Raw genomic sequence first — 25,032 nt, forward strand, 5'->3', positions numbered from 1 at the left:
GTCAGCTTTGCACAACAGTGTGAATTACTTCCTGACCCTGAAATGTGCATTTAAAAATGGTTAAGATAATACATTTTATGTTATGTGTACCAGACCACAATTTTTAAAACTTTTCAAAAAACAACAGGAAATAGTCCATGAATACCACAAAATGTACAACTTCACTAACAACAGAGGGATTAAAGCCATAAGCAAAATACTGTGCATACACCTACCAGAATGGCAGACATGAAAGACATAGTATCAAATATCAGCAGGATGTGGAGCAATGGAAAGCCTGCTACGCAACGGGAGGATGCAACCACTTCTGAAGCAATCGGGCCTCAGATAGCGAAGTCTGTGCACAGAGACCCAGAGTGCTCCTCCCAGTTGAAGACAAACCCACCAGCCCTGTACCAGGACACACCGACATGGACTTGCAGCCACAGGAGCCAAACCTGAAGGAACCTGAAGGCCATCACAGACGGATGCAGAAATGAACCATGCACGCTCCTATGAAGGAATATTCCACAGCAATGGAGTACATTTTGTTTAAAGGTAGTAAAACTATAAAAATTATTTTTTAAAGAAAACTATATTTACAAGATGAAAGAATCTATAATTCTGGCACCTAGGGATTGTCGAATGCTCCTAAAAATAGATTGCTGTGGAAATGTTTATTATAGGGAAATTGATATATTCTCTAGGAAGGACGGGGTGAATGGGCCTGCTACATTTTCTACATTGAAGACATGTACAGGTTTTGATTCTACGTCTGTTAAATCAAGTGGGGCTTCACTGGATTTCTGCTACTGCGGAGATAATCAAATTCTGGGTAGGGGTCAGGAGAAAATTAGTCATAGGTGTTCTTGTGTAATAATTACTGTTGAAAGTGTAAATGATCCATTTACCAGTAAAACTGAGAATAGAATAACTGCTACATTACTTCATATGAGATGATCGTCTGTGCTATTGTTCCTGGAGCTCCAGTGAGTGAGTATTTTGAATGTGAAGTTCATCCAGATCTGAGGATGGACTAAATGGCTAGGTGTGATATGGCTAATAGAAATAATATGCCTACATTTATACTAATTAGTGGATAAGATATGGGAAGAGGAATTCATGTTGTGAGAGCCAGGGTTAAGGCTAGCATTGTGGCAATAATATATAAATTGATGATGTTGATGGACATAGTGGGTCTTTAATAAGTAATTTCAATGCCTCAGCAATGGGTTGTAATCATCCATGGGGGCTGATGATTTTTGGCCCTTTCTGGATTTGTATATAGCCTAGGATTTTCCATTTAGTTAATATGAGGAATGCTATGGTGAATTAAATTGGGTAATTTGTGAAAGAATGTTGATTATAAACATATTCTTAGGAAGAGTACTTGAACCAGTGCAGAAAAAGTTTCATTTTTACATAATTACCGGGCTCTGCCAGCGTAACGAACCCTGTTCTACAGTAGGGTATGTATAAATTAATTGAATGTAGATTATATCATCATTTAGTTTGAAACCATTTTGTAAAGTAAGCCGTATTGCTCTTGTCCTTTCATACTGGAAGAAATCTGCTATAGACAGAAACCAACCAGGATGACTCCAGTCTGAACTCAGATCACGTGAGACTTTAATCGTTGAACAAACAGACAATTAATAGCAGTTATACCGTTGAAATGTCGTGATCCAGCATCAAGGTCATAAACCATATTGCCCATATGAACTGCAGAATACAATTACACTGTTATTCCCAGTAAAACTTGTTCCATTGACCAGTGTTTTAGAAGAACAGGTGATAAAGCATTTTGACTAGCTGGCCTAAATTTTATTCACTCAGAAGTGGTTTTATTCTCCAAAAAATAAATGGCACACGGGCTCAAGACACACCGGCTTCAGTAGTTGTGGCGTGCAGACTCAGTAGTTGTGGCCCACTGGCTTAGTTGTTCCGTGGCACGTGAGATCTTCCCAGACCGGGGATCGAACAGGGTCCCCTGCATTGGCAGGCGAATTCTTAATCACTGCATCACCGGGGAAGTCCCAGATTCACAGTCTCCCTTTTAATATACCTTAAGCCCAAAGAATCCATGGAAAATTGTTAGAGAAAATAAGGCAATAAATATTGTAAGGACTATAACCGAAGCATATAGTACACAGTTCATATAGACACATCCCAAGCAGTTACAAAGTATATTAAAAGGGAGGCTGCAATTTTAAAAGAATAAGAAAAATTATACCCACAAACTCCCAATCTTTCCTGAAACGTTGCAATCTGAAACCCTATTGTAGGAAGCAGAAGATTCCACGAGACATTCTACAAATGAAGGACTCCAAACCCTGTGGTTGGATAAGGAATTCTGGAAGGAAAGTATCCTCACCCAAGGAGAGCAGGTTCCTATACTTCTCTAACATCACATCCCTGTACAATTCCCATTGATCTTGGTCCACACATTCTCACTCCTCTTGACAGAAATCTATGGCCACATCCTGGAATGTCAGCAGTCCCAAAATTAAACGTACACATGCCATGTGGCCACGGGAAGAGTTCATAATATGACCCAAGAAGATAACAGCAAGTTAAGAGAAGGTTTTAATTTAGAAGAGTGTCTTCAATTATCCAATAATACATATATATATATATATATATATATATATATATATATATATAATTTTTTTTTACAAAGTAACTTTCTCTACCTTATTTCTAACTACAAGAAAAGAGTATGGCATGTGATCCACAAAACCAGTATAGAGACTATACTTGTCTGGCAAAGAAATGATAAAATGATGGTTTCAACACAGGCATGTGCATTTTTGAGTGTTTTATTTATATCAAACTGGATAAAATGTGTGTATTTCTCATAGAGAAAAGACCTGTCGAGGTAGAAATGTACCTTTCAACTATTCATGGGTACACGAGTACACTGGGGAGATTGTAAAAGTGCAGATTGTGATTCAGTAAGTCCGGTGGGCCTGAGGTCTATTTTTTTAACAAGCTCATTTTTAACTAGTGATGCCACAGTCTCTGATTCATTAACCACAACTGTGAATATCAGAGACATAATTAGAAAGGTAAAAATTCATATTTAATTTTGAACTTAAAGTGTTTTATGAATTTTACACCTTTAATAGAATAGTGAGCACAGCAGGAACAATCATTTGTGAGTATTTACTATAGACTGTGTATCTTTCTAATTTTTTTGTGTAGGATTCCAGGAAAAAGGCCTGGGCTGCGGCCACAATGGGCATGGACCCCAGTCCGGGTCGCCCCTCCATGACCCCCGACGGGGCCCTGCGCTCCTGGCGGCTCCCTCCCCCGCCGCCCCGCTCCCTCCCGGAAGGCCTCGGGGCAGAGCGGTCCCACCCACTGCGCGCTGAACAGAGCCCGCGTTTCCTCAGAGCTGGAACTCCCGGCTCAGGCGGGGTCTCTTCCCTCCGCCTTCACGGAACTGCCCCGCAGCCCGAGGGGAGGGCGACCTCACTGAGGCTGCCGGCTCTGGAGGTGCCCCGGCGGCCGAAGCCATGACAGTCGCGGGGACGGCGGGCCGGGTAAGTGGGCGCCGACCCTCCGCCTGGTCCGGTGCCCGGGCGGCAGCACAAGACCAGCTTCTGAGGGGCAGGGGTTCGCTGCCACCCGCCGCTGCTGTGCAGAAAAAGCGGCCTCCAGCGTCTGGTCCCCGGGAACTTCGGTACGTCCTCTCGCCCCTGCCCTCGTCCTGGCTCATGAGGCCTGTTGGGCGTGAGGAGGGGGTCGGCCTGAGCGTCCTGAGGGGAAACGGGGCAAGGGAGGCTCAGGGTCCGGCTGCAGCGTCAGCGCCCCTCTTCTGAAAACTCCTCCCGAGGCGCGCAGGCCCCTTATTCAGCCGAGTCCCTCTGCGCTCCTTCCTCCCTGAGCTAAAGTACCGGGGGGAGGGGACAGGGCAGGGAACTGGCGCAGGTAATGGGGAATATCAAAAGGTGATTGTTAACTAAGGAAAACCAGCTCTCCCAAGGTGAGGAATGCGGCGCTTTTCTTTGCCTGGGCTCACTGAATTCCTTCCTTTGATATGCACCTCAGCTCTCTGGGGCCTGCATTCTGTATTTGCATATCCTGAGTGCCTCAGGGCCCGCCGGCTCACATTGGAGGGCTGCAAGTGCTGAAGACTATGACATCCTTTGTTTTCTGATAGGGCAAGAACTATTCCATTTCTCAAAGGCTTGAGGGGCAGACAGTGGAAAAAAGTCAGAGAATCTCACTCGGCCTGTACTTTGGTTTACATATAGATAATATTTATACTTAACTGTGCTAATAGAGGTTCTCAAGTCCAATCAACTTGTACTACTGCCCTCTATGTATCAATTTCATCAATATCATAAGATAAATGCCTATAGAATTGACTTAATCCATTTAAATAGGATAAAGATTTTTAAAGGAAATATAATAGAAATATAACAACAAAACCTTTACCACTAAAGGCTGGGTCTGGAAAACCCTAAATAAATGTTCCATTGTTAAAATATTGAAAGATGTAGTCAATAGAAATATCAACAAAAATGACAAATAATAAGGGTAGCAGAATGTTGAAATGTTCTATCTTTATCATTAAAGTGGCAGAAAATCATTTATTAGTAGGCACTGGGGGCAGAAGATGCCTGATTTTATATCTGTGTCATATTTGTGCAGTTGTTTCAACAAGTAACTTAAAGACAAAATGGAAAAACAAGGAGGTTTGTGCCTGAGATCATGTTGATGTGAAACCAGGGATGGCCACCTTGTGCCAGGTGAGTTAAGTTTACCTGGCAGGTAGACCGCAGAGCTCCTGGGAAGCAAGGGTTGGAATTTTTCTGCTGGGTGCCCCTTAGGTTCTGTGACTTGACTGACTGTGAGTCATGTTTCGGGAAAGACCTGATCACAGGAAAAGGGTGGGAATAGAGTGATTTGGGGAGCAGCTAACAACATTCATCACAGCTCACGGCCTGAATGAATTTTAAAGAAACAGGAAAACAAATGCTTCTTATGGAATCAGAGAATGTGAGGGCTGGACAATCCCAGAAAAGGAGGAACACCCATCCCATTTTCCAGATGACAAAACAGAGGTCCAGCAAGGTGAAATCACTCACCCAAGTTGCACCCGTCTCTCCTCCCCACTACGTGGTTCATGAAAGCAGGACTCTTCCTGTCTTGATCACTGCTGAACCCCCAAAAGGGCCAGGCATCTAGCAGCTGCTCCAAAAATTTGCGTTGACGGTAGGAACAATGCTATTTCTTTCTTTCTCACTCTTATTCAGGATTGTGCCAAGAACTCCCCAGGTTGCAATGTAATTCGATAAATGTAAATATTAATTGAGTTTTGTTGTGATGAGGACTTAGGCTTTGAAGGTAACAGACTTGGTTCAGATCTTGGTTCTGCCACTCCATAGCTGTTTGGCTTTGGGAAAATTACTAAACCTCTCTGAGATTATTTCCTCCTTTTTAAGGTGTGGATAAATCTATCTGAGCCAGCAGAGCACCTGCATGAGAGATGTGCACTAAATATTGGTCTTTCTCACTCTCCTACGCCATCTCTCTGTTCTTCCCAGAGAAGCAGTACAGAAGGAAATAGTACTTTTTTTTAAAATAGTTAACTAATTAATTAATTAATTTGTTTTTGGCTGCGTTGGGTCTTCGTTGCTATGCGCAGGCTTTCTCTAGTTGTGGCAAGCGGGGGCTACTCTTTGTTTCGGTGTGCGGGGTTCTCATTGCGGTGGCTTATCTTGCTGTGCTTTTTGTGGAGCACCGGTTCTAGGCGCGCGGGTTTCAGTAGTTGTGGTCTGCAGGCTCAGTAGTTTTGGACCATGGGCTTAGCTGCTGCGCGGCATGTGGGATCTTCCCTGACCAGGGCTCGAACCCCTGTCCTCTGCCTTGGCAGGCAGATTCTTAACCACTGCGCCACCAGGGAATTCCGATATAGTACTTTTTAAAGAGGGGTTTGAATTTATTTCAGATTGTGTACATTTTTCTTGTAGAAAAGATTATTCCACTATAGAAACATAAACACGCAAAACCACTCCAAATGCAGTATTTTATGGTTTAGATATTATCAGTCACATTTTTTTTTTTAAATAGGTATTTGTCTCTTTGGGTTTTTTTTTTTTTTAAAGAAATTCACGTTCTTTTATTTATTTATTTATGACTGTGTTGAGTCTTCGTTTCTGTGCGAGGGCTTTCTCTAGTTGCGGCAAGTGGGGACCACTCTTCATCGCGGTGCGCGGGCCTCTCACCATCGCGGCCTCTCTTGTTGCAGAGCACAGGCTCCAGACGCGCAGGCTCAGTAATTGTGGCTCACGGGCCCAGTTGCTCCGTGGCATGTGGGATCTTCCCAGACCAGGGCTCGAACCCGTGTCCCCTGCATTGGCAGGCAGATTCTCAACCACTGCACCACCAGGGAAGCCCCTATCAGTCACATTTTATAAGTAATTGGGCAAATGCCAAAGCACTAGGTACTGGGGCATAAGAAGACTCAAATCTGGGGTGACCCCACCCCAATTTCAAGAGCAGGGTGTGCTTTTCAAATCCATGTTTCATCTGGTCTTTGTTTCTCATCCATCCTCTGTGTCTGCCTTTCTCAAGAAGGCTCAGATCCTCGGCTTTCACACCCTCCCGGCTGGCTGTGCCCCAGCTCCCGGCCTGGAACCTCTGCGTGCCTGAGTGTGCCTGCTCCCCCTGTGCATCACCAGCTTTGCCAGGTAGCTGCTGTATCATGCACTGCTTGCTGTACCCAGAGTACCTGGACCCTTCTGGTACATGAAGTGCACCTTCCTCACCATGTGTGCAGCCCATCCCCTTACCTTATATCCTGCCTCTAAGCCAGGCTTGGGGGTGACTACAGTGTGCATTCAGCTGTGTTAGGTGCTGGGATCAAAGTGAAGTTCCCAACTTTTGAAGTGGTAGGCTTGAGGGGCACACAGTGATTTAAAGTCGGGTCACCTGACTTAAAGGGGGGACTGATTGATTTAAAGCCAAGGCAGCTGACTTAAAGCCTGCGTCCCTCAGCTGCAGGACGAGACCAACTTTGGCGGTGCACGGGTTCGCTCCAAGCCAGCACTGCTGTTCAGGAAGAGATTCCAGTAGCGCCTTAGTGCAAGGGGACTTGGTCCGTTGTCTTGCCCCTGCCCTCAGAGGGGGCCACCTGCTCTTCTGGAGAATCAGGGAGGGGGAAGTGCAGAGTCCCGGCTGGAGTTGCGGCACCGCTTGTCTGATGGCAGGGAAAGGGGGACAGGGCTGTGTGGTGTCCTGGGGCTGGACTCAGCAGGTCGACTCAGCCTCTCAGCCTCCTAACCTCCCCCCCCACACACTCCACAAGAGTTTCCAATAATATGTAATTGCGCCTTAGGTTCTCGGTCTTCAAACTCATCCCCAGGCTCCCAGGTCCCTTGATTCAGCCAATTCCTCTGTGCTCTTTCTTCTATTAGATACAATCCCAGAGGGAGGGGCTGGGGGATGGGACTGGAGGGATGCCGGCAGCACTGGCCTCAGCTGACTAAAGAGATCCGGGGCCTGCGCTATCACACATGTGCGAGGACCCTTAAGGCGGAATCGAGGGGGCCAGTTAGAGGCAGTCCTTGCTGCCTCAAGTGAGTATGGATCACCGTCGGGTGGGGAGCACGCTGACCCCTGAGAAGTACTGTTAGGAGGATGTGTTCCTCCCTCGGCTTCAAGGACGTGGGTGGGCTTCAGGGCTCCAGTTCCCCTCCAGGCCTCCAGGTCCGACTGCACCGCAGCGGCCTTGCAGACCCGCCTCCCTGTCCCAGAACTTGCCAGGCTCCAGGAAGAATCCAGACAGCAGAGATGGTGCCTGAGGGCTCCAGCTTGAAAAGTGCTGTCCCTGGGGACCCAACAGTGGAGGGAGGAAGGGTGAAGGGAGTGGGGGGGGTGGGGTCGGGAGGGGTGGCTGCCCTGGGAGACGTTGAGAGAGAAATATCGCCCCCCACACCCCCTGCCCCTGCAACTGACCCATTGATGCCATAGTATCTTAGGCCCTTTTAGTCAGAGATGCTTCTGCTTCTTTACTCCTGTGTTCAAAACTATGCAAAACCAACTCTTCATCCTCTTGCTGCCTTGCCAGGACTTTTAAAGCACTGTTCTTTTGAAGCACTCGTTCCCTAAACTGCAGTTTGGAGCTGTCCCAGCTATTTAAAAGTGTTCTCCTTAAACTGAGACTAAATCCTACTCTTTTGGAAAAACGGCCTTCACTTCACTGGAGATCGTCTTTTCTGCCCATTCCTTCCTTCTACTGCCCTCTTAAGAACCCCTTTGCTCAAAGAGCTTGGTGATTTACTTTTTGCTTGATGTCAAAGAGAAACCTTCCCCATGCACCCCAAAAAGCTTTCCTGGAACATAGGTGTTTCACAACCATGACAGTGTTTTGCAGTTAGTATACACTGGGTAGAGTGCCTAGCAATCCCTCCAAGAGCCAGAGGTGAGCAGACCTTTACTTATTTGATTGGATGCCCTTCAAGTTTAGGAAGGTCCCATTCTTATGACCCAGCAGGTAAGACAGAGCCCTGGATGGCTGTGGCTGTGATTAGATAACTTCTGATGATTTTATTTCCCTTACTGAGCTGCTGCTTCTAGGTTAAATTCGTTTTATTACCTGTCCATTTTTAAAGAAAGGCTGACAAAGTCACTGTAATAGGTCAGGAGTCTGAACTCAGGGTTGGTCAAAGGTACTCACAGGGAGGAAGGTGGATAAAAATAGGTGGGTAAAATAGGAGGGTTGGCAAGTACAGCCAGGACACCCGTGTTCATCATGCATACTAATAGAGGCCAGAATCTCCTCATTTATCTCTGGTGGGAAGTGCTGATGGTTTCACAGGATCAAACTCAAATCATATTCAAACTAGGGGATTTCCCTGAGCATGAAAGGAAGTATCCGTCCCTAGCAGGAGTCGCTGCCGAGAAATAAAGACGTAGATGTAGAGAACGGACCTGAGGACACAGGGAGGGGGAAGGGTATGCTGGGATGAAGTGAGAGAGTAGCATGGACATATATACACTACAAAAGGTGAAATAGATAGCTATTGGGAAGCAGCTGCATATAGCACAGGGAGATCAGCTCAGTGCTTTGTGACCACCTAGAGGGGTGGGATAGGGAAGGTGGGAGGGAGACACAAGAGGGAGAGGATATGGGGATATATGTATACGAATAGTTGATTCACTTTGTTATACAGCAGAAGCTAACACAACAAGGTAAAGCAATTATACTCCAATAAAGATGTTAACAACAACAACAACAACAAAAAACCCAAAATCTAAGTCAATCAAGCCAACGGAGACAATGTATGTGTTTACAATTCAAGAAATCCACAAGGGAATCCTTTATTCTGTAGGCAATGAATGGTCCATTCGAAAAGGAAAAAACTTTCTAAAATGTTGTCTTTCCATTTATTGTTCAGAACATCATTTTTATACCTCTGCATTTCTTACTATTCAAAGCCAAGTCACGTGAGTTACAGGGAAGCAGCTGATGGATTTAAAGTTGGGTCACTTGATTTAAAAACCAGTGGCAGTTGATTGATTTAAATCCCGGTCATATGACATGAGGAGGGGGTGCTAAAAACTGCTTTTTCATCTCAGGCTCAGAATATCATATTTACCTTGGTTTTTCTTATGATTTAGAAAACTTGAGCTGTCTCTCCTTGGAATCATCAGGAGAAAAATACAGTATTTCAGGTTCATTCTTGAAACCAACTTCTCACGGTTAAGGTGTATTGGCTACAAGATCTTCCTTCTTCAAGAGATTCCAAACCTCTGTAAGACACTTCATTGTAATTGGAGAAAAAAGAAGAATGAATTCAGGCCAGCAGCTGCAGGAGGCCAAGGCAGCCCCCAGGACTAGGGAAGGAGGAGGAGGAAGGGCTGAGAGGAAGGCCATTAGAGCAGACAACCTCCAGAGGGCGCTGAAGCACCGGCAGAGCCCACCTGCCACTCCCAGTTTGGCACTCCAGGGTCAGATTTGGATTTGGAGATGGGGTTGCTGTAACCCCAAGGAGGTGAACAGAGAGGAGGAGTTGATTACCGGTCTCCTCTGACTCTCTAACCCAAATTGCCTGGCTTCACAGCGGGGACAGGGTTTTGCTTTCAGCAAACTGATGGGGCACTTCCAGGCTGGTCGGGTTGCCCAGTGGCCCGACAGCCTGACAGGCTGACTGCGGTGTGACTGCCCTTTGTTTCTCCAGAATCTGTGCATCAGGAGGTGCATGGGTGCGGGAGCCCATCCACCGCCCCTCCCCCCAAGGGGGATGGCACCTTCCCTGGCTGTACCCTATGATCACCAGGTACTTGAAATGAATGCAAGTTTTTTGACTTCAAGGAAAAGCTCACATAACCGTTTCTTCCTCATAATGTGTGGGATTTACTATAATGGAAGGACATTAGAAAGAACAGGTAGAAAACTCACCTGTTGGTCTCCATGTAGGAGTTTATTTTGCATGAATCCCTCCTACGTGAGTAGATAGCAGAGGTTTATTTTTGTTCCCGTGTGTGTAGTTGTGGCAGAGGATGTAGGTATGGTGATTTGAAGCCCTCAAAGAAATATTCTCAGAACTCTCAAGATTTCTCTTGATCGGAACCGAAAGAGACCTGGAAAAGGAGGAAAAGAAAAGGAGGAGGGAGAACGAATGACTGTTTCTCAGTAAATACACCTTCCTGGTTGATTGTTCTGTCTTCTCATTTCTTTTAACTTCTATGTATGTCTAATGGAATAATGTAGAAAGGCTGATTTTTATGCTTTAAAAGATTTTACATCACAAAGAAACTAGAAGTGGCTAACAGAACTTATTCAAATCAATTTTGCATAGAGACTTTGATATTAAATTTGGATACTAAAATGGGTTTATCCCAATTTTCTCTTTCTTTTTGAGTGAATATTTGTAACATATTTTTGTAGATAATAATTTATCCTAGATATACAAAATTGTGAGAATGGGTACCATTTTTTACCACTTAAATGATTTCTTTTAAATGAATAGATTGTACACGTTAAATGCCAATGTTGTGTCTTACGTGTTGTTTTTTAATTCCTAGATTTCCAAAACTTGTGTTTATTTAATTGATTTCTATCTAATAATCTGTGTCTCCCCTTTATTGTTTCTTACTTTATATTCTATTGATCTATAGTTAATTTACATTATTATATTAGTTTCAGAGGTACAGCATAGTGATTCATAAATGTTTAGGTTCTTCTCCATTTATAGTTATTATAAAAGAGTGGCTATATTCCCCATGCTATACAGTACATCACTGTAGATTATTGATTTTCTACATAGTGGATTGTACCTCAAAATCTCCTACCACTATTTTGCTCCTCCACCCTATCTCTCCCTGCTGGTAACCACTAGTCTGTTCTTTAATCTGTGAGTCTGTTTTTTTGTTGTTATTGTATTCAATTTTTTAGATGCCACGTGTAAGTGATAACATACCATTCTTGTTTTCTCATACCATACCATGCTTTTTTTCTCATAACATGCCATGCTTGTTTTCTCTGCGGTTTATTTTACTAAGCATAATACCCTCCAAATCCATCCATGTTCTTGCAAATGGCAAAATTTCATTTTTTGCTGAAGTCATCATAAAAAATCTTTTTTATCCATGAAGCTATTGATGAACACTTAGTTTGACTCTATATCTTGGCTATGGCAAATAACACTGTTATGAACATTGGTGTGCAGTTATTTTTTTTGAAATAGTGTTTTTGTTTTCTTCTGATATACCCAACAGTGAAATTGCTGGATATTATGGTAGTTCTATTTTTCGTTTTTTGTGGAACCTCCATTCTGCTTTCCACAGTAGCTGCACTACTTCACATTCACATCAAGAGTGTACAAGAGTTTCCCTTTCTCCACATCCTCACCAACCTTTGTTATTTGTGATCTTTTGGATGACAGCCATTCTGACAAGACTGAGGTGATATATCTCATAGTTTTGATTTGCATTTTACTGCCGATTAGCTATGTTTAGCATCTTTGTGAGTTCTGGCTGTCTATATGTAGTTTTTCCTTGGAAAAAAAGGTCTATTTAGGTCTTCTCATTTTTTTAAAAAAGATTTTGGGTGTTTTTTTGATATTGAGTTGTATGTGCTGTTTCTGTAGTTTAGGTATGAACCCTTGCTTGGTCATCTTTTTTGATGTTAACCTCTTATCATGTGCAAATATCGTCTCTCCCTCAGCAGGTTGTCTTTTCATTTTGTCTTTGGTTTCCTTTGCTGTGCAAAATCTTTTAAGTTTAGTGAAGTCCCATTTGTTTATTTTTGCTTTTGTTTCATTTGCCTTAGTAGACTGAACCTAAAACTGTTGCTATCATTTATGTTGAAGAATGTTCTATAATTTCCTCTAGGGGTTTTATGGTTTCTGGTCCTACATTTAGGTCTTTATTCAGTTTTGCATTTATTTTATATATGGTGTGCTAAAATAATCTAATTTTATTCTTTTCCATGTAGCTGACCAGTTTTCCCAGTACCACTTATTGAAGAGACAGTTTTTTCTCCATATTGCCTGCTTTGTCATACATCAATTAAATATAAGTGTGTGGGCTTATTTCTGGGATCTCTATTCTATTCCAGTGATCTTTGTGTCTCTTTTTGCTCTGGTACCTTTCTCTTTGATTACTGTCGCTTTGCAGTATAGTCTGAAGTCAAGGTGCGTGACGCCTCCAGCTGTGTTCTTTCTCAAGATTGTTTGGCTATTTGGGGTCTTTGTGTTTCTATACAAATTTTAAAATTACTTTTTCAAGTTCTGTGAAAATGCTTTGGTATTCTGATAGGGATTGCATTAAATCTGTAGATTGTCTTTGATAGTATGGTTATTTTAACAGTATTAATTCTTCCAGTCGATGCACATGCTATATTTTTCCATCTTTTTGTGTTGTCTTCAACTTCTTTCACCAATGGCTGATAGATTTCTGAGCACATGTCTTTTACCTGCTTAGGTGTGTTTATTCCTAGGTGTCTTATTCTTTTTGATGTCATTGCATATGGTATAGTTTTCTTAATTTTTCTTTCTGACAGCTTTGAGTTTTGTTTTTTCTTCTTTTTCTAATTCCTTCAGGTGTAATGTTAGGTTGTTTATTTGATATTTTTCTTGATTCCTAAGAATAAGCTTGTATCACTATAACTTCCCCCTGTGAACTGCGTTGGCTGTGTCCCATAGATTTTGGATCATTGTGTGTTCATTTTCATTTGTCTTGGGTATTTTTAGAATCCCTCTTTAATTTCTTCAGTGTTCCTTTCTTCCCCTTTTATTCCCTTCATCTGTGATGTGAGGACTATCTTTAATATTATGTTTGGATTTCTTTCAGTTTTGTTTATGTGTGTGTGTGTGTGTGTGTGTGTGTGTGATTATTTAAGTTGCTGAGCTCTTAATTTCACATGGACACTAACAACCCTGCATTGTTACTCTGCTCCCCCACAGTTACTGAATTTGACCTTATATTTTACATCTACTTGTTTTGTGTGTCCCTTAACTTCTTATTGTGAATATAGATGATTTTATTACTGTTTTTTTTTATCCTTCCTATTAGCTGTGTCCATGGTTGATTTACTACCTTTGTTGAATATGTGCCTTAACCAATGAGGTTTTTCCTTTAGTAAGTTTCCTTTCCTAATTTTTATGTTTCAATCGTGACCTTTTCTTTTTCACTTAGAAAAGCCCCTTTAAGATTTCTCATATAGCTGGTTTAGCGATGCTGAGCTCTTTTAGTTTTGCTTCTCTGTAAAACTTTAGATCTGACCATCAAAGCTGAGGGAGAGCCTTGCTGGGTAGAGTATTTTTGCTTATAGGCTTTTCCCTTTCATGACTTTAAATATACCGTGCCCCTCCCTTCTGGCATGCAGAGGTTATCCTGAAAAGTCAGCAGATAACTTTATGCAATTTCCCATGTTTGTAACTTGTTGCTTTTCTTTTGCTCCTTTTAATAGTGTCTTTTTATCTTTATTATTTTTTTTTCCATTTTAATTACAATGAGTCTTGGTGTGGTCCTCTTTGGGTTGATCCTGTTTTGGCCTTACTGTGTTTACTGGACTTGGATGTCTGTTTCCTTTCCCAGGTTAGGGAAGTTTTCAACTCTTATGTCTTCAGGTATGTTCTACACTGCTTTGTCTTTCCTTTTTGCTTCTGGGACCAGTATAATGCAAATATTAGTACACTTGATGTTGTTTCACAAGTCTGTTCAACTTTCCTCATTTCATTTTAATCTATTGTTTTACCGTTCATCTTCAGTGATTGCCAGTACTCTGTCCTTCAGTTTTCTGATTCATTCCTCTGTATCATTTAGTCTACAGTAGTTTCCTTTAATGTATTTTTCATTTCAGTTATTGTATTCCTCATCTCTGTTTTGTTGTTCTTTAATGTCTAACTCTTTTTAAAAATAAATCTAACTTCTTGCTCTGGTCGTCCATTCTTCTCCTGAGTTCTTTGATCATCTTTACAGTCATTACCTTGAACCCTTTGTTGAGGAGATTGGCTATCTCCACTTCACTTAGATCTTCTTCTGAATTCTTATCTTGGTACTTCATTTGGATCGTGTTTCCGTGTCACCTCATTTTTCTTAACTTCCTGTTTTTATTGCTATGTGTGTAGTAGGTTCGTTACATTTCCTGACCTTGGGGAAGTGGCCTTTTGTAGGAGCTGTCCTATGGGTCCCAGCAGCCCCCTCTCCCCTGGTCACTAGAGCTATATATTCTAGGTGTATGTACCCCCTATGTGGGCTGCTTGGGCTCTTCTGCTGTGGTGGGCTGACTACTGTGGGTAGTCTGGTAGGCTTGGCTGCCCCCAGACTGCTTGTTTGCCAGGCTCTGCCTTGTATGGAGGCTGTCTGTGCTGCTTGGTGAGACTAAATCATAAGGCAGCTGGCTGCACAACTCTGGGGGACACCAAATCTGGTGCTGGTTCACTTATGGGTAGAATTGCAGTCCAGGTGTTATCAGGGCTAGTGCCCAGTCACTGGTTCTGGGGCTATGCTGGCTACTGGGAGGAAGAGACAGGTTCTGCGTTCTGGCTGCAGGGCCCAGGAGCCACAGAGTTGGTGTTGGATCACTGTTCCTGACACAGCTCTCTGCAGGGCCGGGGGTATCCCTAATCTTGTGTTGGCATTCTGATGGGCAGGGTCAGGACCCAGCTGAGTCTGTGGCTGCTTCTGGCCTGCAATTAAGTGGCCTGGTTACACAGGCTGCTGGGCTGTGGTATCCCTGGAGCTGGTGTGTGCCTGTCGGTGTATGAGGCTGATCCCACTGCTAAAGCAGGTTTGCTGTTGGGTAGGTCCAAGCTCCATCCAGTCCCTGTGCAGTTACCACCTGCCGATGGTGAGGCTGACTCCAAGGCCAGAGCAGGCTCACTTGTCAGAGGGGCCAAGGACTCTGGGGCTGGTGCCTGTCCACTGAGGTGTTGAGGCTGGTCCTGGGGATTTTGGTGGCTGGACCCACGTCCAGGGGCAGCTGTGCACTGAGAGGATCTGAAGGCAGCCTGTTTGCTGGTGGATGGGGCTATGCCCCTGCTCAGTTAGTTGCTTGGCCTGCAGCATCCTAGTACTTGTGTCTGTAGTCTGGTGGAAATGGGTGTGGCTCGGTCCTGAGGCTGATAAGCTACAGGGAGGATTCTGAAATTATGCTTGCTGGTACCAGCGTCCACGAGGTAGAAGGAGCTCGCCCGAATGGCTGCTGCCAGTGTCTCTGTCCCTGAGGCTGTGCTGTAGTTGCCTCTTGCCTCTCTGGGAGACTCTCCAAGATCAGGAGGTAGGTGTGACCCGGGATCCTTTCAAATGACTGCTTCTGTTCTGATTCTCAGATCATGTGGGATTTTGTGAGCATCTTTTAAGAGTGGAATCTCTATTTCCCACAACCCTCTGGCTCTCTGGAAAATAAGCACTACTGGTCTTCAAAGCCCAACTTCCTAGGAACTCTTCTTTCCACAACAGGATCCCTGGGCTTGGGAGCCTGATGTTGGCTTCATACCCCTTGCTACCTGGGAGCACCTCTGAAATTGTAATTATTCTCCCATTTGTGGGCCACCCACTTGGTGGTATGGGTCTTGACTCTATTGAGATTTTGCCCTTCCTTTCTGTCTTGTCGAGGTGCTTTCCTTATATCTTTAGCTGTAAAACATCTTTTATGGTAGGTCCCAGCCTTTTTCATCAATTGCTGTTCTGTAAACAGTTGTGACTTTGGTGTGCCCATGAGAGGCATCAAGCTCTGGGTCTTTGAATGCTACCATGTTGGACAATCTCTCTACTTCATTCTTAAATCATATTATTTAAGTTTTCTTAGTATCTTATTTGATTAGCGACAGTTTGAAATTTATTATCACTCATGTTTACTTCGCTTGTTTAAAAATATTGAATAGTGCATTCATTCAGTTTGAAATGAAGGTAGTGACCTGTGAATTTCCATACCTCAAAAATCAAGGATAGGACAAAAGCCTTTTCTACTTGTGTTACCCTCAAACTCTGCACCCCACCCCAGCCTGGGGATTAACCTCTTGCACCCATGCTCACCTTCTGTTTTCGGACCGTTAACCATCATTGCATCTGTATGTGTGTTGACAAAATGAACTCTAGTCTTTGCAGTTTTTGTGTTTTGTTTTTTGGTTTAGGGAACAGTCCTACTATGAATGTACATTTACTGCTCTACTGAAGTTCATATATAAACCTGTCAAGCACATTACCAGGATTGGAATTGCTTGTATATACACTGTGATAAATTTTAGAGACAATGGTAGAACAGAAGTAAATTGTATTTCAAATGCCACAATATTCTCACACCATGAAAACCCTTCCCTTTTTAATATATTTGTGTGTAGTTTATCTTTATGCCCATACTATATTTCCCAGAGATGGGTAAGTGTTATGTTTCTTGCTGGCACATTTACCGTATTGTTCAAAGTCAGGCGTTTAGTGGTTTTAGCATGATCCTATTTCCATGAACTCGTAAATACAAGATCTTCTCTCACACTGTCTTTTACTCCCTGCTGTTTTATATTGCCCTCCTAATTCTCAGTCCTGGTCTTTCTTTATGTTCTTCATCAACCTGGATAGGTTATACTATTTTCTCCCTTATTCAAGACCAATAGAATAGAATAGAATACAACACCCAGAAATAAACCCTGATATATGGCCAAATGATTTTTGACAAGTTGCCAAGACTTTTCAAAGTAGAAAGGATAGTATTTTCAACACATGGTGCTGAGAAGTCTTGTGGTCAACATGCAAAAGAAGGAAGATGGACCCTTACCTAACATCATATGCAAAAATTAATGAAAAAGTATCAAGAAACTAAATATAAGGCCTAATAATATAACAAGTCTTAGAAGAAGATACAGGACAAGAGCTTCATGATATTGGATTTGGCAGTGTTTTCCTCCATATGAAACGAAGGAACAACAAAGGTACAGCTAACAAAAAAATAAACAATTTGCAGTACATAAGTTAAAAAAAAATGTGTATCAAAGAAATGTAAACAGAATAAAATGACAACCCACAAGATGGGAGAAAATATTTCAAAGCCATCTATCTGACAAGAGATTTCTATTCAGAATATACAGAGAACTCCTACAAGTGAACAAAAAGCAAACACCCTGATTCAAAAATGGATAAAAGACATCAATAGATGGTTCTTCCAAAAGATGTACAAATGACTAAGCACTTGAATAGATGCTCCATATCACTAAATGCATGTTTATATATTTGTGTGCATGCATACACACACAAGCACACACACACATACACAAGCAGAAAACAACTATTGGTGAGGATGTGAGGGAGTTGGAACCATTGTGCTATGTCAGAGGGAATGCAGAATGATACAGCTGCTTTGCAAAAGAGTATGGCAATTTTTCAGATATTGAAAAATAGAATTACTACATGATCCAGGAATTTTACTATGAGGTATACCCAAAGGTATTGAAATCAGGGTCTTAAAGAAATATTTGTACTCCAGGGTTTAGAGCAGTAATAATCACAGTAGCTAAAATATGAAAGCAACCTAAGTGTTCATCCACTAGTTCCTGGATAAGCAAAGTGTGGTATACCCATATAATACAATATTATTCAGTGTTAAGAAGGAAAAGATCTAGGAATATGCTACAACATGGATGAATCTTGAGGAAATTTAGCTACCAAAAATGCCATTTTTGTGACTTTTTGTGAGTCATAACAATACAACTACTTATTTCAATTTTATGGGGGTACTTAGGGTAGTCAAAACCATAGAAATTGGGAGGGTAATGACGCTTTTCAGGTGGTTATGGAACAAAAAGGAAAGTTATATTTAAAGGATATAGAGTTACAGTTTTAAAACGTACAAAAGAATTAGAAAGATAAATGGTGATGTTGATCGCCCAATAATATGAATGCATTTAATATCACTGAACGGTGCACTTTATAATAACTTACATGTTGTATTTTATGTTATTTGATTTTACCAACATACAAAATTGGGAAAGAATGTAATATCAGGAAAGGGAGTGGACCTGGGATAGAGCAGAGAGCAATCAGAAGGGTGAGACACTGCATATGTTGAAGAAGAAGAGCTGAGAGTCTTCATTGGCCAGAAGAGACTTTATAAAAGAGAAAAAAAATTACTCTGAGGGTGTATTAGATAGATATCTGTGGGTGTGCTGCTATCTCCCATGGGTTATCTTAAAGAATCTTTAATAAAGTGCATAAGGCTTGCTGAGGCTTTTTTAAAAATTGGATTCCCTAGGAGATAATTAGAGGGTGGTACTTAAGTCTATGTCTAGGTTGACAGATTTTTCAGGGAAGGCGAACCTGAGAACAGTGGAGGTCTTAAGAGTGTAAGTACATGAAAATTAGAAAAAAAAATAATACTAAAGGGAATTAGGAAAACTTTGGACTTTGAAGGTCATGTATTATTACTGAGTCAGACCTGAGGTTTCTAAGGAGTTATATACACAGTTGCTATTTGGATTACTTGTTGATAAAGATAAGTGGAAAAACTAGAGTCGTTCCCAAGTGTAGGTAAGATATAATGAGAGGATGGAGGTGGAAACTAGGGAGACCCAGAGAAAAGTGGGAAGGTCATATTGGGCCAAGATGGTGGTAATATCCAACAGAACAGACGGTAGGACAGACTATGGATTCATCTTTTTTATTTCGCCTCCCCCCCTCATCCTTAATAATTCTTTGGGAATATTTCAGTGCTCTGTGATGCAGGTACAGAATTCGAGTGAGGAGGCTACACCTTCAGTGTCCAGCTGTCTGAGTCCTCAGTGTGCTTCAAATGATGGAGAACTATTGCTTCTTTATGAGAAGGGTTAGTACCTCGTAGCTAAGCTTAAGCTGGAGCTTATGCAATATTGATTCCATTTTATATATACTGTTGGCATGGAGGTTCCTCCTCCTCTTTTCTTGAACATTATGAAATGAATCTATATTTCTCAGTATTTGGGTATATCAGATAAATACGTTAAGTAAAGGAATCTTATATATTGCTCCCTGCATAGTTTGCTCTTTCTTGTTTCTCTTTTACCTTTACTAAATTAGCACAGGGAGAGACCTTGAAATGTTCTAATCAGGAGAGATTAGAACATCATATTTCTAGAGAGGTTGGTTGGACAGAGCAGGGGTCCCAGTGAGAATCCAAACTTCTGCTTCTACTTGGAAGTGTACCTGTGTAGAATAGAGGGCTCCAGGAAATATCCTAGAATATTCCAATGTCCCTGTGGGAGATCATTAAGAGAGGCAGGATCTGGTACCAGATCAGTGTACTATGACATGTTTGTCAGTCATCTGATGTGAGATTCTCAGAGCCAATCCCATATGGTAGGGATGAGTGCAGAGTGATGAAGAACCTGTGAAAGCCTTTGATTGCATGTTAAAGATGAAGCTCTGATTTCGGGGAGAATTTTCTTACCTGACTGAATGTCACTCTTCTGTGGGGATGAGATTCTGTGCTTTTCCTCTATTGATGACCACTGACTGCAAATCATTAGAGGATCATGTCTAGAAAGCATTCTTTATTTAATTTCTTAAAGAAGAAAGCATAGAAAACATTTTTATCCACTTTCAAATTGAGGATCAAGGGGAATGACATCAGTGAAAATGTCAGAGTAGGGAGCTCTGGCTTGTGTCCATCCCCAGAAACACTGACATCCGTGGTAAAACCTGTCAAAATGACCTTATCAACACATGTAAGTTTTCTTTTCTTTTCACGCTGTAGATTTATCTTTCGTGGAAACTTTACTTACTACAGGATGTGGAGAATAAACAGGGAAGTAGAAATTGTATTTCCTGATGAGAGAATCACTAAGTCACATTAGCTGTTCTGAACTCTGCCTTACTCACCGTGACTCTAATTAAAACAAACAAACAAACAAAACACTTTTTTTTTTTGGTAAGTCAGTTCTGACATTTCCTCGTTTAAGACAAGGTAACAGATACAGACTTAGATCTACCAGAATTGAGCAAACATTTGATTGTACCTGTGTTGAACATATGAGCATGACCTGCTACAAATCTTCATTATACTTATTGCCACAACGGACAAATTCCCTTTTTCCACTCCTGATATGTTGCATGTAAGGAATGCATAGGTCACTAAACCCAGCTGGTCACAGGTAAACTCTGCCACATGGATTACTGCATGTTTTCCTGCTGGAAGACCACACATTCTCGAGGATCATGCCTGCAGAGTATCTGGGCTCTTCTTTTTTTCTGGATAAAGGTTAGATCATCACCTAATTTTATGAGAAATATATAAATTGTATTTGCATATTCTTCCGGTTTTTATTTATCCATTCTCTTTCAAGTCCTAAGTGCAAATATTAAAGTGATTTCCAAGAGGGTGGTAAATAAGACAGCTCCAAAATTAGCAATAAATCATAATACAATTGTGAATGCATTAATGTGTGATTAATGTGTAGATACTTATGTAAATGCAAGTTTAGTAATGCTTTGTGGAGAGCTTCAGAATCTAGGTATTAAAAAAAAAAAGAAGAAGGAGTTCTTGAAACTCTCAGGGAATTATAGAGAAGTCTTTGTGTCTATAAATATCATTCTGAAATAATGCATATTCTCAGAAATAAACTAGGCATAACATTGTAGGAAAAAACTTCATGAAATGAAAGAGCATGTGAGATGGCCATACAAGAAAAAGAATATTCTCAGAGAATAATGAACAGTGTGGAGTTCAGCAGAAGGGTCATACACATTCAGAGATGAAAACTTTGGAGAGCCTAATTGTGAGTTCCTCATATTTCATCTATGGAGACACGGTAGTCATTTGCAATATGATGTTATAAGATGACGTTAATAAAAAAAAAATAATAAGGTGACGTTAACACACTTAAATACTTTCGTTTAGAAATGACCACTTAGAACCAGAGTAAATGAAAGAGAACACAAAATTATGTTTATGTTGATTTTTAAAGACCTCAGGTGAGTGCTGATTATTTAAAAATGCATGATGTCTTTCACTGCAAAGTAAAGGAGCTGTTACAGTGGAGGATTACTGGACTGAATGTCAATATTATGACATAGTATGAGTGTGTTTCGTGTTTGGTAATTGCAATCATTGTTGCTTTTGTTGTGGTTATCCATTGACAGTGCTTGGTGTCAGTTGATTTATCTCTTGTAAAAATAAAATACAGTCTGTGTGTGTGTGTGAAAAAAAACATACATGATGTCTTGACTAAAGTTGTATGGAATTTGAGATCTGGAAAAAAGCATTTCTTTTCTGTAATGCTAGGATGATAATTGGACATTTTTGCAAGAAAGAGATTTCAGGATGCAAATCTCGTGCCTCTAAGGTGGGAAGTCAGTTCATGGTGGAACATTCTATTAAACTTGTGTGAGTGGAGAAATATTTCTTTGGAAGGAAGAGGTCACGAATCCCTTTTTAAGAGTTAATGGTTTATAGCATACCGAATGAGCAAAATGGCTATTTCTGAACTTCAGAAAAAAATAATATAGTTTTTCTGCATTTATAACATGAGGCTGATGTAAAATATCAAAAATTCTTTATTTTGAAAAGCAATGTAATCAATTTGACATAATTCATATATATTGAACCTGTGGTACACACACACACAGTAAAACTTTCATTCAGAAAATTGTTTGCACTTAAGAAATATTTTCAAGTGTAGTTGATTTACAATGTTGTGGGTTTTTTAAATACATGTTTATTGGAGTATACTTACTTTATAACACTGTATTAGTTTCTGCTTTACAACAAAGTGAATCAGCTATATGTATACATATATTCCCCATATCCCCCCCCCCTTGAGCCTCCCTCCCACACTCCCTATCCCACCCCTCTGGGGGACATAAAGCACCGAGCTGATCTCCCTGTGCTATGCGGCAGCTTACCACTAGCTATTTTACATTTGGTAGTGTATATATGTCAGTGCTACTCTCTCACTATGTCCCTGTCTCCCCTTGCCCCCTGTGTCCTTAAGTCCGTTCTCTACATCTGTGTCTTTATTCCTGCCCTGTCACTAGGTTCGTCAGTACCATTTTTCTAGATTCCGTATATATGTGTTAGCGTACGGTATTTGTTTTTCTCTTTCTGACTTACTTCACTCTGTATGACAGACTCTAGGTCCAACCACCTCACTGCAAATAACTCAATTTTGTTCCATTTTATGGCTGAGTAATACTCCATTGTATAGATGTGCCACATCTTCTTTATATATTCATCTGTCGATGGACATTTAGGTTGCTTCTATGTCCTGGCTATTGTAAATAGTGCTACAGTGAACATTGGGGTACATGTATCTTTTTGAATTATGGTTTTCTCCGGGTATATGCCCAGTAGTGGGATTGCTGGGTCATATGGTAGTTCTTTTTTTTAGCTTTTAAGGGATCTCCATACTGTTCTCCATAGTGGCTGTATCAGTTTACATTCCCACCAACAGTTCAGGAGGGTTCCCTTTTCTCAACACCCTCTGCAGCCTTTATACATTGTTGTATTAATTTCTGCTGTTCAGCAAAGTGATTCAGTTTTATATCTATCTATCTATATATCTATCTATATCTATATATCTATATCTATATATCTATATATATTCTTTTCCATTATGGTTTATCACAGGATATTGAATATAGTTTCCTGTGCTATACAGTAGGTCTTGGTGGGTTGTCTATCCTATGTAGAAAAGTTTGCTTCTGCTATTCCAAAACTCCCAATCTTTCCTTCACTCTCTCCTTGGCAACCACAACTCTCTTTTCTATATCTGTGTGTTTGTTTCTGTTTCGCTGACATGCTCATTTGTGTCCTGTTTTCGATTCCACATATAAGTGATATTATATGGTATTTGTCTTTCTCTCTCTGACTTACTTCACTTAGTATCATTATCTCTAGGTCCATCCATGTTGCTGCAAATGGTATTATTTCATTCTTTTTTATGTCTGAGTAATATCTTTTGTATACGTATACCACACCTTTTTTATACACTCATTTTTCAATGAACATTTAGGTTGTTTCCATGTCTTGGCTGTTATAAATAGTGCTGCTATGAACATAGGGTTTCATGTATCTTTTTGAATTATAGTTTTGTCTAGATATATGTCCACAAGTGGGATTGCTAGATCATATGGCAACCCTATAGTTTTTTTGAGGAACCTCCATACTGTTTTCCATAGTGGCTGCACCAACTTACATGGCCACCGACAGTGTAGAAGGGTTCCCTTTTCTCCGTACCCCCTCCAGCATTTGTTAATTGTAGATTTTTTTTTTTTTTAATGATGGCCATTCTGATCAGTTTGAAGTGATACCTCATTGTAATTTGGATTTGCATTTATCTAATAATTAGTGATGATGAGCATCTTTTCATGTGCCTATTGGCTCTCTGTATATCTTCTTTGGAGAAATGTTTATTTAAGTCTTCTACCCATTTATCCATTGAGTTATTTGTTATTTTGTTATTGAGTTGTATGAGCTGTTTGTATAGTTTGGAAATTAAGCCCTTGTCAGTCTCATCATTTGCTAATATTTTCTCCCAGTCCATAGGTTGTATTTTCATTTTGATTATGGTTTCCTTTGCTGTGCAAAAGCTTATAAGTTTGATTAGTTCCTGTTTCTTTTTTGCTTTTACAGTAAGTCCCCTACATATGAACAAGTTCTGTTCCAAGAGTGCGTTTGTAAGTTCAATTTGTTTGTAAGTCCAACAAAGTTCGCCTAGGTACCCAACTTACACAGTCGGCTATAAGGTATTGTACCGTAATAGGTTTATAATACTTTTCACGCAAACAATACATAAAAAACAAGCACAAAAACAAAGAAAGCATTTTTAATCTTACAGTACAGTAACTTGAAAAGTACAGTAATACAGTACAACAGCTGGGATACTCGGGCTGGCATCGAGGGAACAGGCAAGCAGAGTTACTGATTGGAGGAGGGAGGGGAGGTGGGAGATGGTAGGGGTGAAGGATTATCAGCAGTAGGAGACAGAGGGCAAGCTGCAATTTCTCTCATACCTGACGTTGATGGCAAAGGTTCTGGTTCCTTGCTGGATTTAATTCTATCTAACCTCTTGAAAGAATGATCCATTGATGTCTGGGTAGTAGCTCTTTTTTTCTCATCATAGATGACAAGGTAACACTGGATTGCAATCTGAATGGCTGCTGCCACCTTTGGGTCCCATTCTAGGTTCGGGTCCTGTGCCTCAAAAACTAACAGTGCTTCCTCAAATAACGAAGATTCCCTTGCCATTTTCTGTGTCGTGAATCTCTTCAGTTCTTCAGTTACTTTTTCTTCCTCCTGTCCCTCTTCATCCTTTCTCTGGGCCTCCAATTCCATCAGTAAGCTCCTCATGTTGCACAGCAAGGAGGTCAGCGAAATCGTCCTCTTGCAGATCTAGCTCCAGCTTCTCGCTGAGGGTCACTACGTTGCTGAAGACCTCTTCGGACTTCTGATCTACCTTCTCAAATCCACAAAAATCATGAACAAACTGTGGGCAAAGGTTCTTCCAAACCCCATTCATCGTGACCGCCATACCCTCACACCATGCAAAGTCAATGTTTTTTATGGTCTTGTAGATGTTATAGTCCTCCCAAAGTTGTCCCTAGGTTGTTCCTGATTTGTCACTTACCTTT

The sequence above is a fragment of the Balaenoptera physalus genome (genome assembly GCF_965194825.1).
Source record: "Balaenoptera physalus genome assembly, chromosome: 8".
Classification (NCBI taxonomy): Eukaryota; Metazoa; Chordata; class Mammalia; order Artiodactyla; family Balaenopteridae; genus Balaenoptera; species Balaenoptera physalus.